Here is a 21835-nt window from a genome sequence, read left to right as displayed (position 1 = left end):
TGGGGTTAATTGCTCAACAATTTGAAATGGTCCAAGCCACAATTTTTGAAATTTAGAATGTTTTCCTTTTTCTTCATGTGCTTTGTCCCACTTCAAGACCAAGTCTCTGATTTGAAATTTTTTCTTATCTACTGAGCTTGTATCAAAGGAATATTTTACTAGTTGTTGATGATGAGCATGTGTTTGTTTGGCCTTCTCCCTTTCTTCTTCTAATTTAAGGATTTGTGATATTCTTAATTGCAAAGAAGAAGTAGGTTTTTCTTCAATAAATTGTACTAGAGTTTATGAGGGTAGAACTATATTAGGGGGGAGAATTGCCTCCTTCCCATATACTATATTAAAAGGAGAAGTACCAATAGAGGTTTTCATGGTTATCCTATCAGCCCAAAGAGTGAAAATCAAATATTTATGCCAATTCATTAGCTTTGATCAATAGTTCACTTAATAATCCTAATGAGGTTTTTATTAGTTGATTCTACTAGACCATTTCCCTGGGGATAATAATTAGCAGAGTATTTGAGTTTAAATCATCTTTTTAAAGCAAACTCAGTCATATTGTTTCCTGAAAAATAAGATGCATTATAAAAAATGAGTGCATTGGGTAGACCAAACCTAGTGATAATATATTGATCGATGAATTCAGTAATATTATCAGAATTGGCCACTTTAAGTGGTATTGCTTCAACCCATTTTGTGAAATAATCTGTAGTAGTAAGGATAAACTTGTGTTGCTTAGAAGAGTGAGGAACAATCTCACCAATTATATCCAATCCCCATTGTTCAAAGGGTTGTTCAATGTTGACTAGTTGTAGAGGTAAGGTTGGTTTTCTTTGTCTTCCTATAATAGTTTGGCAAATTTTTCACTTTCTGACATAGGCATGTGTATCCTTAAAAAGAGTTGGCCAATAATATCCAGCATGCAGGATTTTATGAGTGGTGGTATCTCCTCCAAAGTGTCCTTGTAGGTTTTAACCCTGTACAGAAATTACCTGCATACGAATTCTTAAACAAAGAAAATAAACAATGCGAGAGTATAACACATAAAACACATATGCACAAAGATTTTCCCCTGGAACCCAAAACCGGGACTACCAGCTTGATTTTTCATTATATTCCTTTCAATGTTACAATACATATTTATACATGCCGAAGCATCCAATACCATGGACCGAAAACCATCGCGTCCAAAACCATGGACCAAAAAACCATAGGTAGGTTCGCCCAACCTAATATAGGGTCCAAAAAAAAATTTCCCGGGGCGCTGCCCCGGTTCACTACGTAGGTTAGTCGTGGAAAGAATATAACACAACCCAACAATCTCCCACTTGTTGTTTTCTTTCCACAGGGGGCCACAGGAGAGCTTAGTCATTTTTCCAGCCCTGAGATGCCCATTGCTTCTCTACAGCAAGAGAACTTCTCAGAGCTCACAAATTTTGTCAATGCATCTGCAGTATTCTTCAAAGTGTCCACCTTTACCAGCAACACCTTTTTGTCTTCTATCATATCCCTCACAAAGTGATACTGAACATCAATGTGCTTTGTCTTTGAATGATAAGCAGGGTTCTTTGCCAAGAAAATTGCACTTTGGCTGTCACAGTCTATTCTTATAGCTCCTTGTACTAACCCCATACTTGAACACAATCTCTGCAACCAAACTGCTTCCTTGCTTGCATGAGTGGCTGCCATGTATTCTGCCTCTGTAGTTGATAGTGCCACTACAGATTGTTTCTTACTCATCCAACTAACTGCACCTCCAAATAGGTTAAACACATACCCACTTGTAGATCTTCTCTGATCCAGATCTCCAGCCCAGTCTGCATCAACAAAGCCATGAATATCCAACACTTTGTCCAATCTTGGTCTTCCTTGGTAGCACAAACCATAATCACTAGTGCCACGCAAATACCTGAAAACCCGCTTCACTACTGTCCAGTGCTCCTTCCCTGGTTTTGACATAAACCTGCTCAATACTCCCACTGCATGTGCAATGTCTGGTCTAGTACAGACCATTGCATACATCATGCTACCGACTGCACTTGCATATGGAACATGGGACATGTCCTCTTCCTCTTCTTGTGTCTTGGGACACTGTTCAGCAACCTCACACCTACAGGAATAGGAACCTTCACCGGTTTACTATCCTGCATATTAAACCTCTGCAGTATTGTCTCGACATACTTCCTCTGGTTTAACCAAAGCTTCCTCTTTGCCTGATCTCTTTTAATTTCCATGCCCAAAATATAGTTTGCAGCACCAAGATATTTCATGTCGAATTTGGAGGACAAATGGGTCTTCAAATCCTGAATAATTTCTTTGTCATTTCCAACCAGCAACATATCATCCACATACGAGACCAAATAAATAACACGGTCACCAATTAATTTAAAATACACACAATGATATTCTTTGCTTCTGGTGAAGCCAAGTCCCCATATAAATGTATCAGTTTTCTGATACCACATTCTTGGTGACTGTTTTAACCCATACAGAGACTTCTTTAACTTGCATACCAGTTCTTTCTTATCCTTCACCACAAAGCCTTCAGGTTGCTTCATGTAGATTTCCTCTTCCAAATCCCCGTGAAGAAATGTTGTCTTCACATCCATCTATTCTACCTCAAAATCAAAAGCAGAAGCAACAGATAAAAGTAATCTAATAGAAGTTACCTTGGCAACAGGAGAAAAAATATCACCAAAATCAATTCCCGACACCTGGGAATAACCTTTTGCTACCAACTGAGCTTTGTATTTCTCCACCTTTCCTTCTGCATTTATCTTCTTCTTGAACACCCATTCGCTGCCAATGGGTTTCCTTCCAGCCGACAACTCCACCAGATCCCAAGCCTCATTTTTGTGCAAAGATGCCATTTCATCAACCATGGCCTCTTTCCAGAGTTTTCCATCCTCTGAATCCACTGCTTCCTTCACAGTTCTGGGATCATCATCAGTAACAGACAAAGCAAAATTTGAACAGAAAGCAGATGGACTATACCTTTCTGGATGCCTTCTTTCTCGAACTGATCTTCTCATAGCCGGAGTTTGTGGCTCTTCATTTTCTGATTCCTCCTCTGCTGCAGAGTCTGATTTTTCCTCCTTTGGCTCAAACTCTATCTTCTCAGGTTCCTTTGGTTGGACTTTATGTTTAATAACATCTTTTACCTCTCTGAACACCACATCTTGGTTGTACACAACCTTCCTTGTGACTGGGTTCCAAAGCTTATAACCCTTTAAACCATCCTTATACCCAATAAAGATGCACTTTTCAGATTTACTATCCAACTTGGTTCGTTTCTCCTTTGGAACATGTACATATGCATCACATCCAAATACCCTCAGATGTGAAAGAGAGGGTTTCTTACCAGTCCATACTTCTTGTGGAGTCTTATCCTCCAACGCTGATGAAGGTGACCTGTTGACCAGGTAACATGCAGTATCCACCGCCTCTGCCCAGAATTCCTGTCCTAACTCGGCACCACTGAGCATGCTTCTTTCCCTTTCCATCAACGTCTTGTTCATTCTTTCTGCGACTCCATTTTGCTTAGGTGTATATGGAGTAGTCTTCTGCCGTGCTATACCACACTTCTTACAGAATTCTTCAAATTCCTTGCTGCAAAATTCTCCACCATTATCAGTCCTCAGCACCTTTATCTTCTTCTCTGTCTAATTTTCCACCAAAGCCTTAAATTCTTTAAACCTGTCAAAGACTTCAGACTTCTTCTTAAGGAAATATATCCATGTAATCCTTGAGAAGTCATCTATAAATGATACAAGTACACAGACTTACCTAGTGATGGAACCTTTACAGATCCAAACACATCACTGTGCACAAGCTCTAATATCTGTTTCGTCCTCTTACCACCAGAGGGGAAACTCACTCGATTCTGCTTCCCATATACACAATTTTCACAGAAATCAAAATCCAGAGAGCTATTATTCATACCTTCTACCATACCTTTACCATGAAGTATTCGAAGGCCCTTCTCTCCAATATGTCCAAGCCTTTGATGCCACAACATGGTCTTCTCTCCAGAGACCACTAGATTTTCTACTCCATTTTCAAGAACCATAGAATTATTGCACCCATCAACAACAGTGCTACCTTGCAGCTTGTACAGAGTTCCAATCTGAACTCCCCGCATCAATATCAGTGTTCCTCAAACCATCTTGCAAGTATCTTTCTCGAACACTGTCTTTACACCTACATCATCCAACTTGCTTACAGAAATCAGATTTCTGGCCAATGCAGGAATATGCAGAACACCCAGAAGTGTTCTAACCCTTCCACCTTGCAACTTCAACTTTATTTTTCCGTGACCAATGATTCTAGCCTTCCTATCATCTCCTAAGAAGACATCACCACCATCGTATTTCTCATACTCGCAGAACCATTCTCTATGGGGAGTGAAGTGAAAGGATGCACCTGAGTCAATCAACCATGCCTCATGATCTACATGTGTACTTGAAGAAGCCAAGTACACATCCCCACCTTCATCTGAGGTGGTTTTCGCCTCTGCAAAAGGAGGATCATCAGATCCCTTTCCTTTATCAGGAGATTTAGATTTACAATCCCTTTTGAAGTGCCTTTCCTTTCCGCATTTCCAGCACACCACCTTTATAGGTTTTCGTGGAGATTTAGATCTCCCTCTAGATTTAGATCTCCCACTCGATGAATTATGTTTGTTTCTGTTCTGGGACCGTCCTCGTACAGACAAGGCATCACCATTCTGGTTGTCCATATTTTTCCGTCTCATCTCCTCCATCAGCAAGGCTGAGACTATTTCATCAAACTGCAAAGCAGTTGCATTGCTACCTATTGCAATAACCAGACTATCCCACGAATCTAGTAGAGAACACAATAGACTGATGCACTTATCTTCATCTAAAATTTTAATATCAACAGATGATAACTGAATTACCACATTATTAAACGCATTCAGATGCTCTATCACCGAGTCTCCATCTTTCATCCTTAGGTTATATAGCTTTTTCCGCAGGAACAATTTATTCACCAGAGACTTAGATTGGTACAAAGTCCCTAACTTGTCCCACAAAGCCTTTGCCGTAGCTTCCCCTGATACATTCAGCAATACTAAATCTGAGACACACAATCGTATTGTTCTCTTTGCCTTCCGATCCAACTTCTTCCATTCTTCATTGGTCACTCCCGTTGGTTTAGTACCCGGATCTACCGCGATCCACTGATCTTTATCCACCAACAGATCCTCCATCTTGAGTTTCCACAACTCAAAACTCTGACCATTGAACTTCTCAATCTCTATCTTTCCACTGCTCGCCATCTTCTTTCACCACCAGAATCGATCTCGCAAATCTCCCACTGAACAGGGTCTACCACAGGCCCGAGCGAAACCCCTCAGCAACAAAGGCGTCCCCTTGAAGCCAAAACAGTGTTGATACCAAATGTAGGTTTTAACCCTGTACAGAAATTACCTGCATACGAATTCTTAAACAAAGAAAATAAACAATGCGAGAGCATAACACATAAAACACATATGCATAGAGATTTTCCCCTGGATCCCAAAACCAGGACTACCAGCTTGATTTTTCATTATATTCCTTTCAATGTTACAATACATATTTATACATGCCGAAGCATCCAATACCATGGACCGAAAACCATCGCGTCCAAAACCATGGACCGAAAAACCATAGGTAGGTTCGCCCAACCTAATATAGGGTCCAAAAAAAAATTTCCCGGGGTGCTACCCTGGACCCCGTAGAGGGGGGCTACCCGCCCCCCCAAAACCCCCCGGACAGGGTGGGCTGCCGCCCCCCCTCTTTGTAATGAAGGTGGGAAAACCTCTGATGCCAAAGTTCGGACTGAAGAGTTTTGTCACAAGACATGACACCTAGCAGACTTTCACTGACCTGATATAAAGAATCAACTCGAAACCCAAGAGTGAAAACATCTTTAACATTATTTTTCCATATACATACCTTTCCATCACTAAAGGTTACCTTGTAGACTTTGTCTTCCATTGCCGAGATGGATACCGAGCTCTTTTCGAAATCAAGTACATATAATACATCCTGGACTTTCTAGCCTTCTTGAATGGTTGTCCCCTTCCTTGACTCCTAGCTCTCCTCTTACCTTTGCTATTGAATTTTTCATTCCTTTGATTGCCATGGGATGGATTTTGATCATCATCTCGATGAGAGTCCTTTCTATCAAGGCATTCCCTTGCATAATAACCTGCTTTATCGCAGATGTAACATTGTCCTTTTCTTCCACCCTTAGGTCCAGCCTTTCCTTTTGATTTAGTCCCGGAATTATTTCTTTTCTTAGCATGAGAAGAAAAGGGAGCAGGAGGACCTTTAGGCATGGGCATTTCTTTCTCTTCTACCCTTGTTTCTTCTTGAATGCATCTAGCCATTAATTCCTCGAAACTAGGAATTATATTATTGTTCAGAAGAGTAGTCCTAAACACGTACCATTCGAATGGTAATCCTCCAAGAGTTGTGAGTGCCATTCCCCTATCAGTAATAGTTTCCCTAATAGATAGGAGATCATTCTTGATCTCGGTGATTCTTAAGAAGTATGCTTGCATACTCTCATCTTTACCCTTCTTGATTTCCCTCAGCTTATTTCTAAGAAACAAAACTTGATTTGCATCATTAACTTTAAATATACTCACCAGTCTATCGTAGATTTCCTTGGAGGTGCCCAGTTCAAAGATGTAGGCCACCAAGTGCTTGTCGATAGAGTCCTGGATGATCTTCTTTGTTTTGACTTCTCTGTTTTTCCATTTGTTCCAGGCAGCAGCGGATGCATTTGATGGAGGCTCAATAATATTGCCTCTTACATGGTCCAACACTCCATGATCTTCTAAGGTTAGATCGATAGACATCTTCCATCCATGATAGTCATCTTTCTCATGGAGCTTGTCTTCGGTAGGAAAGAGTGTTGAGGACCCCATAGTTCTTTTAGGATAGCCTTGTCAATCTTCTCTGTGGTGATTGCTCTTGCTCTTGCTTGGGCTTTGTCTTCACCTCAGCTTTGATTCCATGTTAAGTTATGGCATGTTCTATGCTTATAGTAGTTTACTTCTTTTTCTTATTATATTCCATAGATTAGCAATCACATGTACATAAAGTAAAGTGCATATAGAACATTAAACAATCGACAGAAAACAAGCCAAGACAAGAGACACAAGATGTGGCGGCTAGCCAGGGACAAACCCCACAACGTGTGCGGAAACCCTTTGATCAAATCTTCTTTTATCTTCAATAATTCAGCAGAGAGAAATAGTACAATAAATCTAATTTATATCAGCAATAGAAAACCCTATATCAGCAACATCAACATTAGCAGCTTCATCATCAAAACTAGGGCAGTCGATATCTCACAAATCGACTGTTGGATCAGCTTGATTCCACCATAAAAAGTTGCAGCCTTCAGAGGAGATTCAGATGAACCTACAGCATAGTTTAGATGAGGAGATCTTCTGGTCCACGTAGGTCAAACTTTGGATCTATAGTTTCAGCTTCAATTTCAGCAGCTTCCTTCAAACTAGGGTAGTCGATATCTCACAAACCATCCATCGGATCGACTTGATTCCACCACCAAAAGTTGCAGCCTTCAGAGGAGGTTCAGATGAACCTACAATGCAGATTAGAGAAGGAGGTTTGATGATCCATGCTAGTCAAAGTTTGGATCTGCAGTTGCAGCTTCAGTTTCAGTAGCTTCCAGCTTCACATGTGTGAGAGAGAGACCCTTTTATGCACAGTAGAGAAGAGACTCTTTTCTGCGCAGTAGAGAGAGAAATGTGATGAGATGAGTGAGTGAAAATGAGGAAAAGTCCTCTTGTATTTATACACAACTGATTATGTTTGAATAGATGCGACTGTTGGGCTTCTGAGACTACATGAGTTGTAGGTCGGCTTGATAATAATTCCATAATCAAAATAAATTCATATCTCCATGAATACTTATCGGAATCGGATGATCTTTAGATCAATCCTACACCTCTCAATGAGAGGAATCTAATGAACATATTACCAGTGATGAATAAGATGACCCACATGAAGTTTGGCCCTAGTTGCCAATTTTAACACTTATAAATTATGAAGGTTTATTGTGTTTCATATTTAATTTTTCAGTCCCAACAGTCTCCTTCTTCTCCACCAATGGTTGTGATACCCCTGAACTATTGCCCCTGGAACCCAAGTGAAAAATAGCAACGTGATTGGTCTGTGTCTACTTGGAGTTTTTGCCTGTAATAGAAGACCCACCATGAGAAAAAATTTCTGATTTACTAGCATTTCCTCTACCCTTCTTGGGCTTTGGACCCCTACCTCTCCTAGTCATTCATTAAAAAAAAAAAAATCATAAACTAATCAAAAGTTATAAAAACACTTGTTGGAAACATATCAGTTCACCCAAATGCTACAAATATCTCAAAAAATGTACCTAAAACAATCCAATCAATCCAAAAAAATTTCTCAAGCAATAGAAGCACACTACAAATAAAAAACAGAGCATAAATTATCTCTACTGTAGAAAAGAAAATAAGATTTTTTCCAAAAATTCCTTTCAACGCTTCCCTGACAACAACGACAAAATGTTGGTTGCTAAAATTATATTTTTAATCCAAAACACTTACTTGTCAAACCAGGGCCTCGTAGACTTTGAGGCGTAGCACAATATATGCTAAAGGAACCTGTTATATTCTGCAAATCCTATCTCTACTCCAACAATCAATCTTTCTAGATTCGAGAATGAAAATCATAATGAAAACCCCTTAATCACATTCCTACACTACTGCACAACACCAAGATCACTCTAGATGTTGGGATTCTTTTAGGATGTAAATAAAGACTTTAAATTAAATTTCCTTCTCAAAGATAAACTTAGGATTCAATGTTGATTCAGAACAAAACATACTCAGAAAGGAAACATGCAAAACACCAAACTATTCATGTACTAAACCAAACTTTTTTGATTAACCAATTCTTGCACTACTTTAAATCATCAATCACTTACACACTACATGGGAAATAAAACATCTATTCTAGTGCATTCAAGGTACAAACCAAATAAATGTGCTCAATTCAAAAACCACTCTTCCTTTCGAAAGAACCTTTCAAACCCTTAATCAAATCTCATGCTAATATTAAAAAAAAAAAAAATCAAAAAAAAAAAATCAAATCAACAGTGAACTCTTATTAAGGAGACTTTCCACACTTGTGCATACAATAGTATAATAAAAGAGCCACCTATTCAATACAATACTCTGCTTGAACAATTCTGCAACTTGAAACCACATCTTAATGCAAATACCAATATTCCTTGCCTTGTGGCTAAGTAAAGAGACCCAATCTATAACTTGAATTCATTTGGTGTTCAAATATTACACTAAGGATTCTATTCCTATACCAAAAATACATGGAACAACAATTTTATTCATCCAGTTCTCTTAAGATAAAAAAATCTCTCCTTTAAATACAATGAAACCAAATCAATCGTAAACATAAAAGACTCTCAACAGACTGGCCTTAAATATTTTCCATGGCTCCAGGATTGAGCAAGCAGGGAATGCTTGCCACAGACTAGTGATAATGATTTGATTACCCAATTCCCACAGCGCATTAACAAACTTTTCAATACAAGAATAATCGAAATGCACAAGCATAAAATTAATCTCATGTTTAGTAGGGTTTCTCAATCATAACTTCAACTCCCAAGCCCTGTTTCATTGTTGACAATTCTTATAGAGAAAGAATAATCACAAAACCAACCACTAAGAATTTGAATATTTTTTAAAGAAATGATCTCAAAAGTAGAACACAATGATATAATGATTAACGATATAATGATCAACCTTGAAAACAAAATGGTGACTCCACTGAGGAGCCTATGATCCTTTCCTTTCAATTCTTCATCTTGTCTTTTGACGCGTTTGATCAACCATTCGTTCCCAGACTTCATTTCTTGTCTATAGCCAGTCTCACTTTCTGGTAAATGCTTGAAGGTTGTTGATTTGAGCTGTTCTTGAATATTTTGTGTTTTTTCTTTGTTTTTCTCGCCCATCGCGTTTTTGGCCCTGACAGTCGCGATGATATTGTGGATGTGTTGATTACAGTAGTGATGATCGCTACTTTTCTCTTAACAGGTGCGATGATAGAAGAAGTTAAAGAAATTTAGGGTTTGTCTTCTTATTTTCAGTTCTTTTTACCTTCTCCCAGTGATTTACCAGTGTGATTTTAGTTGACTCTTTTCTTGTCTAGTTGCAATCGCCTCTTAACTTGGTTTAAGTATGTTTGAAGTTTGATTAGCCTTTTAGGGTTTCTAGGTCTTCTAGGTCATCCTTCATCCGCTCATTGGTCTTCTCATTGGAGATCAATTTTCTATGTTAAAGAGTCGTTTGTGTGTTTGGGCGTCCTTTGCAAATCATTTTTGGTTCTTGAATCTTAGGTTGTTTTCATTAATGTTGGATTGAGAAGATATTCTGAAAGTCACTTAATTTCCATTTGACAAACAATAGATTACAAGTTGATTGTCTCATTTGAATCGAAAGAAGTGTTTGCTTTGATTTTGTGTTTCAAAAAGCGAAAGTGAAAGTGTTTATCTTTTAAGTAGCTTTCGAAGCATTTTTGTTGCATTCAAATCATTAATGTAAAAGAGATTTTCATGTTTCTTGGCTTGCTTGCATTCTCCTTTACTTTTTGCACTAGATTACATTGATTCCACTAAAGTAAAAAATATATATCTATATATCATTACATCTTAAGGTGGATTACTTTAAGATCATTTTTGGGCATTAAATTTGTTGTGAAATGAAATATTAGATTTCATTTTTTGTATTTAGCATTGGAAATTGTCATTGATGCATTGATCATTGGTTTACTGCATGATTTGGGTGATTTTCTTCCTTACATAGATAGCTTTCATTGAATTGAAGGATTTAAATTTTGTCATTTAGTTGTATTTTAGGAATATGGAACATCGTTAAGGCCTTGAAATTGAAACATAATTTCAAGAACAAATTTAAAATATATCAATTAATCTAAGGAGAATTGGAAACATTAACGGTCATACTTAGTGGTCTAGGCTATAGACATGTCCCGACGTCTATAAAACTTAGCAGTTGTCATTCGCTTTTGCATTAGACAGCGCTAGCAACGACTTGTTCTCCCCATACTGTCGAGTTTATAAAGGGAGACTCCCATAGGTTGCAAACCCTTATCCATAGGAAGTCAAGTCTGCTGCCTTGTAAACGTGATACACCGAACACAGCATTCAGGGAGATTGCCTGCACGTACGTCAAGTCCTTGGTAAATTTATTTGTTGAGGTGTATATTACATTTCATGATTACTTGGTACTCCTTTTGCCTAGAGTTACCTGAGTGGTCATTTTGATATTTTCTGTCTCTTTAAATTTGAAAAGATAATCAAGCACTTGTCCTTTCAAGCTCGCTAAACCATTAAAAGCAACTAGAGTCACCTTTTCATCCTTTTCTCGACTCTTAAAAGATGAAAAAGAAAATTTTTTGTTTCTAAAAATAACTTCCCATGATAAACATGTTGAACCCGTGCAATTGCCTCTTGGACCAATATTGAGTAATTCCTTGTTAATTTCAAGATTTTTAATAAGCCCTCTGTTAATGCTCGAATTTGCCTCAGGCTGAAAAAGGCGAAACTCAAGGCAACATCAAACCAAGCTCAGCCTCGTAGCTAGCCCTACGAGGACAGGAGAGGGCTCTCTCCTGGTCTATATCGGCAAAAGGTTTTCAGAGGGGCTGAGATGACCGATAAAGAATACTGATTTTAGGCTAGTAAATTGATATGGAAAGTTTGATTTCAAATTTTTAGGGTTTTGTTGGAAAACAGGGAAAGGCAATTTTGGGTGCGGGGTTGTGACACAGTTTTTGCAGAGGTCTTTTTGGGGCAAGGTAGGCAATTGTCCTGATGTCTTTAAAGGAATTAAATGGATAGAAATGACTGGTGAGGAGCTAAGGAGAGCAAGAAACCTTCAAGAATTCTCCTTAAACAGATGAAAACATAATGAGATCAAACAAACTTAAAGGCAAAGCATAAAATATTATGAATTCTACCTTAACACTTCATTTGTTTAACTTGCAGAAGAGAAGAGTAGGAAGATGATACACATAACAAACTTACAAGTACATGAGAGAAAAACACCATCAACACAAATAACCACAGGAATCCCAAATAGTGCTGCAAAACCTTGGTCTTTCCTTTGCCAAAATTGCAGAGATACAATGTGTAATACAATCTAAGCTTATCTCTCAAGAGTCCAACCATGAAAATGACTAAGAAGATACATAATATAGGTAAGCTAACGCATTTCCTTGCCTCTAGGGGTCGAGCTCATCATTCTAGGAGCTGTTTCAACCAATTCTAAACAAGGCACTACAATCTAGGCAATCAAAACAACTTGCCTCTATAAGCTAGGAAACCAATTCATTCATTATTTTTTTGCTATTTTGTGAATGAATCTTCTAGAATAGGTAAATAAGTGTCATGTCAACATGAAAATGCATTATTTACATCAAAGAGGGTGAAAAATCCCACGAAAAGTCAAAATTGGTCAAATAGCTGCGTTTTTCTGTGCTGTAGATGAAAAACTGGGAAAATTCCCTGATGCGTAGCGCGTCAAATCTCTATGCATAGCGCGCCTTTCAGCGCACTTTTGGGGCACTTCCCGGCCTCCAAATTGAGCTCAGGTGGGCTTGTTGGAAAGGTCTGTATGTCTACTTTCCAACCCAAGTGGAATTTCTCAATTTGGTTCCCATTTGCCCCTCCAAAAATGCATTCTCCCAAGACTGCTTCATGTGTGTCCAAAAAGGGGCAGAAGGTCATTTTTTGCATGTTTTTTGACCTTTTGGGGGCCCAAAACTTGATGAAATGTCTTGGAAGTGGCTGAGCAGGTGTATTTCATCATGACAAATCCAAAAATGTTGACCTTTTGTGAAATGGACCTCCCCATCTTCAGGGTAGCGCGCGGCGCGCTACGCGTTGAGGGCAAAAACCTGTTTTTAACACAAAAATTTCAAAATTGACCAAAAATGCTCCAAATTTTCTGAATTTTGGGCTGGGGGTGTATCATCAAATACCATGCTCCTTCAAGGAGGCTTTGGCCAAAATTTGGAGTGGATCGGGCCTTTTTCGCCATTTTAATGCCTTGGCCAATCGTCCTTTAAGAACCTTCATTCTCGCTTTGCAAACATGCATGCGGGCCCAATAATGATTCTTCATATGGCGGAGCATATCTTTGTCCCTGTTTGCCTTGGCTAGCAACTTCTCTAAATGAGTGTTTACCCGGATGAGCATAGACTCTCGCTCAATAGGTGTCAAATCACCGGGTCTCTTGCGGGCCAAGTTTCGGTCTTCTCGGATTCGCCGCAACTCATCAAGAGTGTGTTCATCTTCTAGTTGCTTGTTGCGCTGCTCCAAGTAGTTGATTGTCCAATTGGCCATTTCCAATTTCTGCTGCAACAAGCGATTCTCAGCCTTTTGTTGCTGAATGATCTCCTTTAGCTCCGAGCTAGGAGAGCTGATGTCAAGGTCAATAATATCCGTGTCCGGATCTCCTGAAGGTCCCTCATCAAATATGGGTTGCTTGCCTCTGTCCTGTACCTGTACCTGTGCTGCAGAAGGCGAGACCCTTTCCACCTGATGTGGAGATAATACTCGTTGTGCCGATGAAGAAGGCGAGACCCCTTCCACCTGATGTGGAGATAATACTCGCCGTGCAGATGCAAATAAGGCCCTGTGGCCTCTCTGATATGTAATACATGCTGGAGTGCTGACATGCTCGGGCTCTGGAATGTCAAACTGATGTGAAGGCCCTCCCTCATCATGGACAATCTCAGGAGGTGGCTGTGGCACCGTGAAAAAGTCGCGAGAAATGAAATCCTCCCAAGCAATACCCTGCTGTGCCAACTGATGCATCACTATGATTTTAATCAGTGCATAATGATAAATACTCTTGTGCTGCTGTGCTGGGCTCTTCCTTTGTACCAAGGGCACCATCCTCTCTATATTGCGACACATGAAAAATGGAATGTTCATCATTCGTACCCTTGTGAAATGCATCAACAAACGGATATGGTACGAATAGAGACGTGAAAATCTGCCCTCACAAGTGAAATAGCGAATAATGAGTCTCATCAAAGGTGCATACTCATCCCTTAGGAATCTGAAAGGAAAAACAGCAGTTAGGTGTCTCATACACCCGGGTTTGATATATGGCTCATAGTGAAATCTGTCTAACTGCTGGCGCTTATTCCACTCCTCCCCAACATTTGGTATCCCGGTGGCCTGAGCAATAATCTCGGGTGATAGGGTGAAATCTACTCCAGCAAGGTTCACATGACCATTGTGCAAATGTAGGACAAATAAGCGAACTAGTTCTCGGTGATGTTGAATTTGTGAGATCCTCTCACAATATTCAAAACATGATTGGTACTGAAAACAGGTCATTGCAAGTGGACAAGCTTGCAAATGAGACAAAGAAGTGGGCTCTTCCCTGACATGCTGACCACCTTTACCACCCTTGTGATGCCTCCTTGGCATGTTGTGGACAAAAACCTCTCTCAGTTTTCTAAAATTCATCTTTGATTTCTCTGAAACACCTTTTGAGTGAAACTTATCCCGATGTGTGGAACAAGGGATTTTGTCGAAATGAAGTGAAATGAAGGGGATTAGGGGCTTCTAAATTCTTGAGGAAATTTTGGGGAGTAGGGAGGGATGTTAGGAAGCAGGGGAAAGTGGAATCTCAGAGATTGAGTGAGGGGAAGGGGACCAAAAGAGAAAAACACAGGCCCAACCTAGAAAATTGCCAGGTTGTAGCAAGAAACTAGGGTTTGCGCTAAAATGAGGATTTTGGGGGATCTCAGTGATGGGAAGTGTTTGATAAGGTAGGTGAAGGATAGGGGAAGGTGTATGAACATCTGGATACAAGTTTTTCTAATGATTTGACCGTCCAAGAGAAATTGCCTTCAAAACCCTAGGAGAGGGAAATGACCTTACCTAGGCGCATCTGAAGCATGAACAAGGTGTAAAATGACTCATTAGACACTGACATGATAATGAAAACCCTATGAATGATGATAGACTCAGATGAATAGTGACATAGATTGGCATTTGGGAAATTTTGAAAAGAGTGAAAGCAAACCCTAGACCTAATGCCTAGTGACCAAATTTTGCTTGAAGACTCACTGAAATGACAAAATTTGACCTTGACACTTCAAAATCACTTTGTAAGAGCACGTTTGATCATTGGAGGAAGGCTGGAAAGACTGACACTAACACCCTCAATGAATCTCCTTTCCTTTTATTCTTTTGAGAGGAAGTCATCGTGGCTAAACCATTGAGTTCATATCACAGTTCCCCTTCATTGTCTGATACTGAAGGGTCCTCCCAAAGAGTTCATCCGGAGCTTCCTCAGTCACTTGAAGATCAAGGTTTTGAACTTGGGATTATTCCAAGTATCCAACTCATGTCTTCTCGTCCACCTCCATCAGATTCTTGGTCACCTCAAGAATCTGATCCTGAGACCCTAAACAATCCTATTCAAACCCTTGAGAGTCCGCAGACCCCTAAGAGTTCGTAGAGGCTTTTTATTCATCCGTCGAATCCGTTATTCGATTCTGTTGTGATATCTCCTCATCGTCCTTATGGTCCTTACGATTGGCCTAGTATTCCTCTGGATTTATCTCCTCACACATCTCGGGTTCCTCGTCACCAGTGATTTCCATCTATGGAGACAAAGGGCATAATCCCAACCTCTTCTTCGGGTCATTCGAAAGTTTCCGCTACCCATATTCCTCATATTAATGATGAACAAGGACATGAATTCCCTCTAGAAGGCTTTCCTTTTACAGGAAGAGTCCCATCTCTCACCCTTCCTGAAACTAGTGGACCCATGTTTCCACTTAGTTATACAACCTTAGCTCAGTTAGTTTTAGGTACTCCTAGTGCTTTGTCATTGTATCAAAATCCCATTTGGTCTTCAAATGCTATTCCTACATCCGATTTTTTCATTCCAAACCTGACCTCTTGAACTTCTATACAAACTATCGTCACATCAGTTCCTATTCAACCCACGATTCCATCACAGCCTATATCATCGTTTCAACTGAAACTTCCAATACAACCGACAATTTCAAGTCAGGTTTCAGTTAGTTCTTCTACCCCTCCTTCAAGTGGACAAAATGTACCACCGCTTGGGGGGCAGGATCCGAATATTCCTCTTGTGTTAGCTGAAGCCAATGAGTGGATTACAAACTCACATGGTTGGAGTTAATCAACCTTATTATGGTGGTATTCCTAACCCTGTTGGTCCACCCAGGTCAAGTAACATCCAATATCAAGCCTTAATTAACCCATCTTACATTCCTCAAGCAGGAGCATATGTCTAGCCTGGTCAATCTGCTATTCCTAGTGGATATGGTCAGATTCAATTCGGAAATTACCAATACCCATAGGGTATATCTAAAGGAACTGTCACACAACCCTTGTTGTAGCAAGGACAACCTTTGTAGCAGTAAGGGCAACCATTGCAACAGCAAGGGAAACCATTGCAGCAGCAAAGCAAACCTTTGCAGCAGCAAGGGCAAACATTGCAGCAGCAAGGCCAACCTTTAAAGTAGGAAGGGTAAACATTGCAACAGCAAGGGAAACTGTTACAGCAGTAGGGGAAACCTTTGTCGCAGTCTCAGTAGCCTTTGCAGCAACAAACTCAGTTTGTTCAGCAGTCTACTCAACCTTTGTACTCACAAGGTCAGCCCTTACAAGCCCAAGGTCAACCCCTACAGCAGCAAGGTCAGTCTCTTCAGGTTCAGGGTCAACAAGTTTAACAACCTTATAACCCACATGTTGCATACAATGCTTATCAATGGCCTATGGTAGGTCAATATCAAACCTACCCAGGACAAAGTCAACCTTATGGTCAAGGTAACCCTCAGTGGGGGCAAAATCAGGTCTCGTATGGACAAAATCCTCCACTATGGGGGCAAAATCCTTACCAGCAAGGTTGGAACACGTAGTTTGGGTCTCCTCAAAGACCCTATATGTCGTTCAATACGCAATTGCCTTTCTTGGCTATGTTAGAGCTGCTTGATGTCTCACAGCTCACAAATGATCCTATTTTTCATTCACCTTAGTAATTCCATTGCCCCAAATTCGAGGGAAAGTTTAAAGATGATCTGCAAGCCCATGTGATGACATATCACCTATGGTTCTCTTCAAACTCATATGTTAACGATTATATTCATCTTCGCCTCTTTCATAGAACCTTAACAGGTGCTTCCACAAAATGGTATACCGATTTGCCTCGAGCTACCGATGTTGACTTCAACTCTCTAGCTATGGCCTTCCTCACCCACTTCCAATTGTCGATTCAATATGAAACTGGCACTCATTTTCTCACATCCCTTAAGCAATATACTGCAACCCACAATTTCGATCATATCCATGAATGGAAACGTCGGTGTCGCCTCATCAAATTCGAGATTGCTGATGAGTTGTTCACTGAATGGTTCACAAAATCATTTGTTAACAAGATTGTTAAGGATATAGCTATGGTGGATATGTTACTGAAGAGCAAGCTATTTCCCATGCTCAGTGTCTAGACTTAGTCTATTTGCAATCTAGCACATTATATGAGATGTTGCCTGATGCTCCAAGACCATCTTCGGATTTGAAAGCATCCAAGTCCCCTGATGTACCACCTATTGATGGTGTAATTGGTTTGGTGTCTCAGACTTCCACGAAAACTTCCTCAAAGCAGAAATCTATTTCAAACACTGATTCCAATAATCCTTCAAAAAATTCATCAAGTCCTGGTAAAACCTCTGAGGTACATGTTGTTCAGTCTACCGCAGTAGATGAGGCCTCAAAAGGTAAGAAGGGGGCCAAAGGTAAAGCCAAAGTCGATGCCCTAAAATAGGATCCACCCAAATCATCTGTTGATGATGCTTCTAAAAGGAAGCTGAAATATCTTTGCCTCATCTGTGAGGAGATCATTACACCAAGGATTTTCCCCGGTGTTCTGAAGTTAACCTCTTATTGAAAGGGACTTCGGCTGTTTTAAAAGAACCTTTTCCATCTTAGCAAACATAGTTGGTAGACCAACCACAATCCTTCGCCTCCTCTATTTCCCAAGTTTTCATGATGCAAGGTTCATCACTTATTTCGATTACTACTCAAACAAAGGACTATCAAACCCCACACAAGAAGATGGTGGAGAAAGAAGTCATCAATAGACCTTCTACTTCCACTTCGTCTAGTTCTGGTCCACTCCATATTGAGTGCCCTAACAGTGAGTCTGTAATCTGACCACCTCCTAAGGGTGTACTTCGGAAATCATCTTATAATTTGAATGCTAGAGCTGCAAAACACTACAATATTGTTGAGGATTTAGCTCAAGCCCCTTCGGCGATGTTTGCCTTGGAGGTTCTCCAAACCTATCCAACGCAGAAAAAATCATTGTTGTCTACTATAGGCACCATTGATCCTACCAATTCGAGTTTGATTACCTTTGATCTTGAAAAACAAGTTCCTCGTCTTCCTCATCAAATTTCTTTTCTGATACAGGTTCTCATCAAAGGAAATATGATCCATCGGACTGTATTGATGAAGGTGCTTCCACCTGCATCATGTTTGTTTTGTGTTGGAAGGCCATTGGCTCTCCTTCTCTTAACCAATCCCCAAACACTTGGAGGCATTTGATGGCAGAGGCTCCCATCCATACAGTATTCTCACGAACTTTCCAATTGCACTAGAAGGAAAGATCGTTGAACTCGAAGTGGAAGTTGTAAATGTGAATCTCAACTACAACCTTCTTCTCAGGTGAAGCTAGACCCACGCTATGTCTTGTGTGGTTTATTCTTTGTTCTGGGTGCTTTGTTTTCCTCACGAAGGAAAAATTGTCACTATCGACCAACTGTATTTTTTCTATTCCGGTTCATCGAACGGCAATGTCCCTTACGTGGGAAATACTAAGATTCCTTATGAGAATGTGGGGGCAGGTATCTTCAAAGACTCTGCTTTAATGGGTACTTTTACTCTCCCACCTTTGAATGTTACTTCAATAAATATGATCTCGGTATCTACGTATCCTTAGATTATTCCCCATGTCAAATTAATTCATTTGGCGATTCTATGCCTTTGAGTCCATTGGAGCAAAATTATCAAGAAATTGTCTTGGCTTCGATCGCTGCTTCAGACAGTCATGTTGTTTTCAGTACGAACCTGGATACTTTTGTGCCATCTCCTTGGATTGGTTCTTGGGATTCTTCGGATCATTTGAATGAGACATTCCCCACCGATGAAAGTATCATTGAGGTCATGTCTCTGGACGAAACTCCTTGGAATGGTCTCCATCATTGTTCTTCCTTTCTTCCCAGCATCGATGAGATGCCTTCGTGTCTTGAAGTGTTTGTTTCTCATTTCTCAACGTCTCCACTTCAGACACCTATCCTGTCAGAGGGTAACATGGGAAACATCACTGCTAGTATGCCTCTTAACATTTCCATTAAACCTAGAATTGTCAAGAACGTTCATATTGGGGTTTCCTATTCTCCCAATGAGATCAGGGTTTACAATCAACATTTCAAAGAATTTCGAGATGTCTTCTCATGGTCATACAAGGAAATGTCTGGTATTGACCCAACAATAATAGTGCATTAAATACCAACTTATCCTGGTGCAAAGCCTGTTCGCCAATGGCTTTGCCCCGTGCATCCTCGAAAAGTTGTTGCTATTAAAGAAGATGTTGAAAAAATTTTAAAAGCTGGTTTTATTTATCCCATCCCAATAACAGATTGGGTGTCCAACATTGTCCCTATTGCTAAAAAGTAGGGCATGATCCGTGTCTGTGTTGATTACCGCAGTATCAATCGTGCATGTCCAAAAGACAATTATCCCACTCCTTTTATCGATCAGATCATTGACGAGTGCGCTGGGAGTGATATTTTCTCGTTCATGGATGGTTTTTATGGCTACAACCAGATCAACATTTCGTTTATTGATCAACATAATTGATCAACATAAAGCGGCCTTTATCTGTCACTGGGGCACTTTTGCTTATAAAAAGCTTCCTTTTGATTTAAAAAATGTTGGCGCTACCTTCCAAAGAGCATTGTCTTATGTGTTTCACGATATTCGACACATTGTTCAGCCTTATCTTGATGACTTACTAGCCCATTATGCTAAGCTTCATGATGATCCCGACTGCTTAAGATCCATCTTTCTGCGATGTCGGCATTATAACATCCGTCTCAATCCGCACAAGTGCATTTTTTTGCATTGAATCTGGTCAACTCTTGGGTTTTGTGGTGTCCCACAAAGGTATCCAAATCGATCCTTTAAAATTTGAGGCCATTGTCAACTTACCCCCCCCCCCTTCCTCAATACTGCAATTGCAAAGCCTGCAAGGAAAGGTTAACTTTCTCTGTCAATTCATTCCTAATTACACTGAACTCACCAAAGGTTTTACTCGCTTACTTGAGAAGGGGATAGCTTTCATTTGGAATGAAGTTGCCCAAAAACCATTTGATGCTTTGAAAGACACGCTTATCAGTGTTCCTTTAATGCATCCCCCTGATTATCGACACGATTAATTCCTATACTTGGCTGCAACTGTTGGCATTATGATTCTGGTATGGCTCTATGTTACGGATGTTGTACTTGATGGAAACACCCTCAAGTGGCAATGCTCTGATCAGGCTCTCAAATTGTTGAAAATTAAGAAGTACGCAGGAGAACAGTTCAGAAGATGCGTACGCGCAGGTTCACCGTGAAGGAACCGCGGCCAGACACGCAGGTCACCCGTTCAGAAGATGCGTACCCCCAGTTTCACTTACTTCAAGGCAGAGAAGCGCGTTCACGTGGGGTTTCCTATGTTTGGCCCGTGGTATTTAGCCCGCCGCTCTTGATTCTATGGTTTTGGCCCGTGGTATTGTTTTATATTATTATTATTATTATTGAGCCCCATGTTTTTGGGCCCCTGGTATTGGGTATCTATGGTATTGATCCATGACTTTAGGAGGAGCTTGCCTATATAAAGCAAAGGAGATCACTTGGCTAAGTATCTTTAGCAAATTGAATATCTTAAGATCTGAAATATTGGGTTATTGTCTTAAAAGCTTGATCTATATGAAAGTGAATCTGTGAAGGGTGATCTCTCGAGCGCATGATTAGATCTGGGCATCCGACTAACTATGGCACATTGGTGAACTGCTAATTCGGCCCTAATCAGAAGTACGCAGGTGATTAACGGTGCAAGTGCGTGGGTACGCAGAGCAGAAGAAGCAAAACTGCGTGGGTACGCAGAGGAGAAACTGGAGAGCTGCGTGGGTACGCAGAACAGAAGAAGCAGAACTGCGTGAGTATGCTGCGCGACAGAGGTTCAGGTGCGTACGCACAGTAAAAGTACGCGGCGCGATAGTATCTATGAGTGCATGGCTTCAGAAGTAGTACGCGGCGCGATAGTGTCTCTGAGTGCGTACCTACAGTAACAGTACGCAGCGCGATTGAAGAAGCAGTGCGTGGGTACGCCGTGTAGCAGAAGTCTCTCTGCGGTAATACGTAGGGAAGCAGAAGGTGAAGTGCGTAGCGACGCAGGCCAGAGAAACAAAAAACTGCGTATCTGTCTTAAGATCTTCTGTTGACTGAATTTTTCTGTTGATAAGGTGTTCTGGGTTTAGTTCTGTTACTGTTGATCTGGTTACTGCAGTTGACTGTGTAATTTACATGTACTTGATGATCATTTGATGTTTATGGATCCAGTTTGAAAATTTATGAAAAGTGGTCCTTGTAAGAAAAGAAGTAGGGGGTTGTAGCTCCCTTC

This window comes from Pinus tabuliformis, chromosome 2_2, assembly GCF_031772625.1.
Source record: "Pinus tabuliformis cultivar Carrire ecotype Pingquan chromosome 2_2, CPIR1, whole genome shotgun sequence".
Classification (NCBI taxonomy): domain Eukaryota; kingdom Viridiplantae; phylum Streptophyta; class Pinopsida; order Pinales; family Pinaceae; genus Pinus; species Pinus tabuliformis.
This window is presented reverse-complemented; position numbering follows the sequence as displayed.